Source organism: Notamacropus eugenii, chromosome 4 (genome assembly GCF_028372415.1).
Source record: "Notamacropus eugenii isolate mMacEug1 chromosome 4, mMacEug1.pri_v2, whole genome shotgun sequence".
Taxonomy (NCBI): domain Eukaryota; kingdom Metazoa; phylum Chordata; class Mammalia; order Diprotodontia; family Macropodidae; genus Notamacropus; species Notamacropus eugenii.
The window spans coordinates 19,339,005-19,346,481 of NC_092875.1; positions in this window are offsets into that span (position 1 = coordinate 19,339,005).

Sequence of the window (7,477 nt, forward strand, 5' to 3'; positions counted from 1 at the left end):
CAAGTCACTTAACCCTGTTGGTCTCAGTTTCCTCATAGATAAAATGAACTGGAGAAGGAAATGGCAAACCAATCCCATATCTTTGCCAAGAAAACCCCAAATGGGACCATGAAGAATTGAGCATAAATAAAAACAAACTTACACCCATTACTCCTATTTTTCTCCCCAGGGTCCAAACAGAACTGCTAGATTAGCAGTGCAAGGACTGCAGTTCAAACCCTATGTCTGCTTCTTGTTTCCTGTGTTCCTATGAGTAAGACACTCAACCTCTCTGAGACCTAATTTCTTTATCTATAAAATGAGGGAGTTGAACTAAATGGTCTGTAAGATGACAAATTGTAGAAAAAATGTTGTTCTGTATGTCTACCCTATTCCAACTAGAAAAAAAGGCCATCTTATCATATTCTTTCCCACCATTCCAGTATGTCAAGATGCTTTCAAATGCTAAATCATTTAACAGATTAACTACCCCTCCCTGCTTTCTGTCATCTGCAAATCAGATAAACTTGCCATCTGTATATACCTTCATTCAAGTCATTGTTGAAAATGTTAACCAAACAGGGCCAAAGACAGATCTCTGGGGCACTCCACCAGAGACTTCCTCCAAGCTGACATCAACATTTTCCTTCATGATTACTTTTTGAATCCTGACAGTCTCCCCCTCCCAGATTGATTTTTTTAACTAGATAAAAAGAGGCCATCTTTTTGCCTCATTTCTTACCTACCCTTAATGGGCAGTGTCTCAGACAAACTAGATACAAACATTAGCTTCAAAAGGTCAAGGTCTCCCACTACATCTTGGGCCATGTCCAGTAATCTTGATCTATGTCTTGCCACTGGACCAGATGACTCTGGAGGAGAGAGTGAAGTTAGTGATTTTTCACAGCTCTGTCTCACTTAAATCCAATTCATTTGCAAGTTATGACATCACCTTCTTGATCTCATGGTCCTCTTTGAGAATGAAGAACAAAAAATAGCAAACAAATTTTTGAATTCAGTTACTCAACCATTTCAGAGTCTACTTAATTATACTCTCATTTGGCCCATATCTTTCCATCTTGACCACAAAAAAATGGCATGAGAGATTATTTCCAGTAATTTGTTGAACTCAAAGCACACTATATCTTCAAAACTTCTCCTGCCCTACCAATTTAGCAACTCTGTAAGGCTAGCTTGGCACCACTCTCAACATAGCTATGCAGGTTCTTTGTATTTTTTCTAAGTGCTCCTAAAATGTATCCTTTATGCTCCTAAACTATGTATGTTCTAGGATTTTTCCAAGAATCAAAGTCAAATGCCATTGTTTATAGACTGTGGAATCAATCTTCTTCTTGAATACTGAAGGCTATATTAGCCCTTCAAATAACAATCCTGTAACTGGATTTCCAATTCAGTAACCTGTTTCCCATTCTCTATATTTGAGATTTCACTGGCAGTGACTTACCGATGATTTAACAACCACATCTGATTCTTTTAATACTCTCAGAAGTGATTCTTTTGGTCCTGGTGACTTGAACCCATCAAGGGCAGGTGGGTGCTCTCTTACTATTCTCTCTTTATCTTGGGTGTCAACTCCATTACTCAAGTTTATTTTTCAAGCATGCTAGAGTCTTTTTCAACAGCAAGCTTCTCTAATTCTATTTAATATAACAAATGAATCAGGAATTAATATTTTTGACAGAATGTATTGCAACTCTTAGTTCTTTACATTGGCAACTCCAAATTATGACCTGGTTCCAGTTGGCCAGGTTTAATTTAGATATTTATATACCAAAAGGTAGATGGAACCTTAGGCAAATCACTTAGCCTCTCATGGCCTCAGTTTCCTCTTCTGTAAAAAGAAAGAAATGAACTAGGTGGTCTCAGAGTTCTGTTACAACTGCAGATCTAAAATCCTATGTCCTCTTAATGTCTTTTTTTAATGGTATGAGAATTTTCTACCTTGCCACCAAAGCATTCCAGTCATCACAGAGCCCCTTTCTGGAACCATCTGTGTGTGTTCATCCTTCATTGCTGAAGAAGACCATGCCATCAGGGAAGTAATGATGTGACTTGCATTTGACTTTGTTTTTTTGAGTGAGGGAGGGCTGTGCAAGTCACCAGCCTCACTTCTCCTCCAGAGACATCTGAATCCAATAACCAGATATTCATCAGGATGACTGGAGATGACCCAGGATAAGGCAATTGGGGTTAAGTGACTTGCCCAAGGTCACACAGCTAGTGAGTGTCAAGTGTCTGAGGTGAGATTTGAACTCAGGTCCTTCTGACTCCTGCACTGGTGCTCTATCCACTGCATCACCTAGCTGCACCTAATAGATTCCCATAAATGGAGCCATCCATGTTTTCATTCAAATTCAATCTGCCAATTACTCCCTAAATGCCTCCTAAGTGTAAGGCAAAAGGTATAGTGGGGTAGAAGGCTGGCCCTCTTATTTATGATGGCTTGACTGATATATTCTGTCTCTGAGATAATCTTCCATCTGTCCTGTGAACATCTTTCGTATCCTCAGTTATCTACATGTTGTCTCCTCTACTAGAATATAATCTCCTTGAGGGCAGGAATTGCTTTTGCCTTTCTTTGAATCTCCAATGTTTAGTACAGTGCCTAGCACAAAGTAATCACTTAATAACTAACTAATGACTAACTGACTGACTCTGTGACTTTGGACAAATCACTTAATGTTTCTGTGCCCCCAGATAGTCCTCGAAGTCTTGAGTTCTTTGTTGTTCTGCATCACTGGAGGGAGTCTCTACACTAGGAGTTCCCTAGACCAATGAAATCACTGGTCTGAAATCATCAAAATGTGCCTGCTACTGTTCTACATGCTGAGGATACAAAGACAAAAAAGTAACAACGAAAAGGGAGAAAGAAAGAGAAAAATAGAGGGAGAGAGAAAAGGGAAGGAAGGAAGGAAGGGAGGGAGGGAGGGAGGAAAAGAAAAACAGATCCTTCCTTCAAAGACATTTTATTGCACTCTAAAAAACAACTCTTTAGTAACTCTGGGCTGTGGTGTTAGGACTCATCAGTGTCTTTTAAAATTAATTCAAAATTTAATTCAACAAGCATTTATTAATAGGCTATAATGTGGCCAGCTCTGTGGTAGACAGTAAGAACACTAAGAAAAAAGGGAAATTATTTCACCCACAAGGAGCTTACATTCTTTGTTCTGCCATGTGGAGGGAAGGACTTTGGGTCTGTAACTGTCCCAGCCTCTTCTTGCATTTGGACCTGGACACCCCCTTGCCACACACACACATGCACACACACACACACACACACACACACACACACACACACACACACACACACACACACACACACCACATTTGGCCTGGACCTAGAATTTCCCAGACTCCCCTTAAATCCACTTTTGTAAATGAGGAAGAGGGTAAAGCAGAGATGATTGTGACAGTAACTCACAGGGCCAGGCCTGACATGTCTCTAATTGCCTGCTAAAATTGTCCCTGTCTCCTAAAGTGCAAATTATCACCGAAAATGACAAGAATAATGAATGACTAACTCTGATGTAATACAACAATTAGCCCTTAAAGACACTGTCTAATATGGTAATTCGGAACACCCACTCCTTGTTATTAAGTGGCTGATAATTATTTAATTATCTATCTGCCAGGATGATTTAGTTCATTTATTTAGCTGCAGATGCAGGGTGATCTCGTTCAGGCTTAAGGTCAAGATGAGCTGTCCCAATCATTGGCCACCATGTCTGTTTGCCTGGCGCCAGGGCTGGCCATCTCAATGCCTTCCCTAATCAGCAATGTCAGTGCCAACCCAAACTGACATCAAAAAATTACCTCAATCCAAGAGGAACCAAGCCATTGTCCCCTTGTGCTCACTCACACCCTAGTCAGTGCTGTTGAGGGGCCATAAGCTCCATGGACTCTGGGTCCCAAACTCCAGGGATTGTCTCATCTTGAAGAATCACCCCAAACTCTCAGGAAACTGAAGATGTTTTCATTTCTGGGCAATACATTTCAGAAGAGATATATTGATAAAAGCCATCCTGCACTGGTCAGAGGAGCATAGGATCATGTGATTTTTAGAAACAGAAGAGGACCTTAGAGATCATGTAGGACAACCCCCACATTTGACAGAACAGGAAACTGAGACCCAAAGAGAAGTGGCTTCCAGGGATAATACAGTAAATAAAATAAACAGAATTTGAATCTAGGTTCCCCAACTTCAAATCAATGCTCCTTCCACTCTACCAAAGCTGCCTTAAATCCTGCTCTCTGAGGACTCCTTAAAAGAAAGAGGGATATTTCACCAGGAGAAGAGAAAACTCATAGAATGTTGACTTGAAGGTGCTTTAAAGACAAGACCAAAGCCTTGATTTTTTCAAAGGGAATAACTGAAGCCCAGAGAGGAAAATGACAGAATGGTAATGACAGAATCACTTTCTTCAGATGTCTGAAGGGAAGCCAGATGGAAGAGGTATGAGATTTAACCCATTTCAAGTCAAGAAATTAATTTTACAAGCTTTTATTAAGCATCTAATAAGTACCAGACACTGTACTAAGTGCTAAGGATACAAAGAAAGCTCTCAAGGAGCTTATGATCTAATGCGGGAGACAATATGCACACAACTGTGTACAAATGAGGTAAGACAAATTCAGAATAGTCACAGAGGAAGATGCTGAAATTAAAGAGGGTTAAGAAATGCTTCTTGCAGAAGGTGGATTTGAAGGAAGCCAATAGACAGAGATGGGGAGGGAGAGCATTCCAGGCATGAGGGACAGCCATTGTCTATGTTTGATGTCTGGAGATGGAGTGCAAAGAACAGCTGAAAAGGACCTCCAAAGTCATATAGTCAAACCTCCTCAATTTAGAGCTGAAGAAACTAAGGAACAAGAAGGTTTATATGACTTACCCAAGGTCACACAAGCAAGATAAAAGGAGTTGGTGCAGAAATCCTCTGACTCCAGAGCCAGCTCTCTCTCCATTATATAACAATGGCAATATAATACAACTCTCCCATTCTACAGAAGAGGAAACCAAGATTCAGAGACTAGAACTTGTCCGAGTTCACACAGCCAGGAAGAGGAAGAGCTGGAACTTGAACCCAAGCTTGGTCCCACATCCAGGGCTATTTCCATAACTACCCTTTGGCATCTAATAAAATAAATTCAATCCCTCTTTTCCACAGACAGCCTTCCAAAGACTTCATACAGTTACAGAATTCTGAGAGCTGAGAGGGATCTCAGTGGACACCAAGTCTAACCCACTACACTATAATATCCCCAACAAGTGGTCATCATAATTGATTAATCACTGATTAAATGATTATTAATTATGCATTGATCCTATTTCCCCCTGAGCCTTCTTTTCTACTCTACTTTTCTTCAGCTAGCCAAATTGACTATGGTGAATGGAAACCCTTTCTCCTGGTGACAGTGCTACCTCCTTAAGGCAAAGTGTTCTTTAATCTTCATATAGATTCCATAATTAGCTTCACAAGACAAAGATCTGATGATGTTACACCCCAGTTAAAAATCTTCAGCAGCTCCCTATTATCTCTAGCATCAAACATTAATTATTTGTCCTGATTTTGTGTGAGACTCACCTGACACACAACAGGAATAATCCTTATCCTGCCCAGAAATAGGGATTAACCAGTGGATTACACAGAATAAAATTATATAAAAGGTCACTTCCCCATGCCAATGTGCTGTGTTGAGGGCATCTTCGGCTCTAAAATTCTATGTTCAGTGAGTCCCTTCTAAGTATGACATTCTATATTTACTGTCATAAGGCTCCTTCTGTCTCCAAGATTCTTTCCCAAGGTTCTTCCCAAGTAAGCAATTCTATATTTTAAGGTCCCTTAGAGGTCTGATTTTCTAAATCCTAAAACCTTTTCCAGCTCCAATTTTCTATGTTATGAAGCCTTTCCTCCAAGCTCTAAAATTCTACACTCTTAAGACTATTCCCATCTCTGACATTCTATGATATCCTATGTTCTATTGATCTAGCATCCTCTATAATCCTGGAAGAACTCCATGGTTATCACAGGAACATAGATTTTCAGCTGGAAAGGACCTCAGAGATCATATAAATCAATACTTTCATTTTCAAGATAAAGAAACTGAGTCCTGGGGCGGAGCCAAGATGGCGGAGTAGAAAGACGCACATACACATAGCTCCGAACCCACAACCCATAGAACGGCTACAGGGGAGTAACTCATGGCGAATTCTGCACCCAGAGGCCATGGAATATTGGAGCGAGGGAGATTTCTGTTCCGGAAGGACCTGCAAACCTCTCGCAGGGGGTCCTTCCCGCTGCGGACTGGGCGCCAGCACTGGGAGCTGAGTGCAGCCCTGCCGCGGCCGCGGCACCGAGAGGAAAAGATCCGAGCGGGCTTCGGGGACGGGATCTCCAGCGGCCACGCGGGTCCCTCCACCCACAGAGGGACCTGCAAACCTCTCGCAAAAGGTCCGTCGCGCTGCAGACTCGGAGCCCAGCACAGACCTGCTGCGGCCGTGGCCGTGGCACCGAGAGAAACAGATCCGAGCAGGCTTCGGGGACGGGATCTCCAGTGGCCGCACAAGTCCCTCCACCCACAGGTAACAGGGGTCGGTGAGAGAGTCTCTTTGGCAGGTCGAGAGGGGAGTGGGGCACCCCCATGATTCGGCCCCCCCCCCCGGGAGGTAGAAGCTGAGAGGCGGCTGCAGACAGGGGCTCCCCAAGGGGGCAGGAGCCTGAATCCATTGTGGAAGGTCTGTGCATAAACCCCCTGAGGGAACTGAGCCTGAGAGGTGGCCCTGCCCTGACCTGACCACCTGAACTTAATCTCACACTGAATAGCAGCCCTGCCCCCGCCAAAAGCCCTAAGGCTGGAAGCAGCATTTGAATCTCAGACCCCAAACGCTGGCTGGGAGGATCAGGAGGCGAGGTGGGTGTGAGGAGAATATTCAGAGGTCAAGTCACTGGCTGGAAAAATGCCCAGAAAAGGGAAAAGAAATAAGACTATTGAAGGCTACTTTCTTGGAGAACAGACATTTCCTCCCTTCCTTTCTGATGAGGAAGAACAATGCTTACCATCAGGCAAAGACACAGAAATCAAGGCTTCTGTGTCCGACCCCACCCAATGGGCTCAGGCCATGGAAGAGCTCAAAAGGAATTTTGAAAATCAAGTTAGAGAGGTGGAGGAAAAACTGGGAAGAGAAATGAGAGAGATGAAAGAAAAGCATGAAAAGCAGATCAGCTCCCTGCTAAAGGAGACCCAAAAAAATGTTGAAGAAATTAACACCTTGAAAACTAGCCTAACTCAATTGGCAAAAGAGGTTCAAAAAGCCAATGAAGAGAAGAATGCTTTCAAAAGCAGAATTAGCCAAATGGAAAAGGAGATTCAAAAGCTCATTGAAGAAAATAGTTCTTTCAAAACTAGAATGTCACAGATGGAGGCTAAGGACTTTGTGAGAAAGCATGATATCACAATACAAAACCAAAAGAATGGAAAA